We start from the raw sequence: 1,536 nt of genomic DNA, 5'->3' as shown, positions 1-1,536 counted from the left end.
CTGCCAACAATTTTCGTTCCGCGCACAACAAAAACAAACTATCACTTTTCGCTATGTTTGATAATTATGTCAGTATGGCACCGTCGTGAGCCATACACGTTCAATTGAAGTGGTTCACACTTCAGTACCGTATGCACTTACATATAGCACAAAGTCAAATGGTGAAACATTTCAATGTTCGGTGTTGCCCATATGGAAATCAAGCTAATGACATTTGGTTTACATAGCATATATGCCACATAGAATGTTAGTGGCAAATCACTCGAAAATGACGTGGATTCCATTTGAAATGTGTATGGATGGACGAGTGACAGTGAAGTGAATACAGCCATTGATTTTCAAGTGTGAATAGCATTTGAATCGAGCGTGCAGATTTTTTCGAAATCATAAGCCAGTCACTTGAAATATGCAAGTGCTAAAAACATTCGAAAATGATGTGGATTCCATTTGGAATTTGTAGGGATTTACAAGCGAAATTGAAATGCTCACCGTTATTGACTTTCAAGTGTAGGTGGCATTTGGATCGACTGTGCTGTTTTTTTACAGTGTACTTCATAGCCGTCGATGGTAAATTCTGACCGTCCGTCAGTGCGATTGTGCGATGAATGAGCTAGTAATGGGCGATGTTGCATCGATAAATCGAAACATCGATGTCCGAACATCGATTTTCCGATGTTTCGATTCGATGTGAACTCACAGAAAAATCGGCCACATCGATTTTTTTCTTCGATTTACATCGATGTTTTAACACTGTAGATGGCGCTGCTGATTTTGTTCTCGTTTTCGAGTAATAAAAAAGAGACATATTCGCGATGACGGCACTGAAAAAGATTTCGCAGGCTGCTCACACTTACAGAAAATCTCATGCCGAACTGTCAACGTGTGCGTGATGACAAAAGCAAAAATACTTCCCTTTCTTTTTTTCTCACGCAAAACCCTGAACAATATCAGCAACGCCGTCATAGCGAATTTGTGCACATTTCGGTATCCGCTTTGAAGCAGGGATACCAGACTTGCAGATTTGTCTGCAAATTCCAGATTTTTGGAACGGTCTTGCAGATCATTATAAATTTGCAGATATTTGCAGTTTTTATGACTTTTATTGTTTTGGTGCAGATTTTTGTTCGAAGCTCTTTAAACTTTTACAGACTTCCTAAAAAAGTGTGCAGATTTTCGCAGATTATTTTCCAGACATTTTTTTTAGAAAATATGGCATCTCTGGTAACCTGTCCGAGTCGTCCGAGTTCGAGTTCGAGTTTGTCAACCGCCATTTACCGGTATTCAAATTTTTGTTTTGTGAAAAATCTTTTGTACGGCTTGATACGATAACAATGGCACCTAGAAGCAATATCTGGAAATATTTTACCAAAGAAACTGGTGCGGCCAAATGCCAAATATGTTCGAATCTAGTGAAAACTGCAGGAAATACCGCCAATCTGTGGCAACATTTAGAACGGTATCACTTTGCGCGATACAAAAGCTTAAAAACCGATGGAAAAACAGTAACCGATAAAACTTCGGATACTGACGCTGAAT

This window comes from Sabethes cyaneus, chromosome 1 (assembly GCF_943734655.1).
Source record: "Sabethes cyaneus chromosome 1, idSabCyanKW18_F2, whole genome shotgun sequence".
NCBI classification, from domain to species: domain Eukaryota; kingdom Metazoa; phylum Arthropoda; class Insecta; order Diptera; family Culicidae; genus Sabethes; species Sabethes cyaneus.
This window is presented reverse-complemented; position numbering follows the sequence as displayed.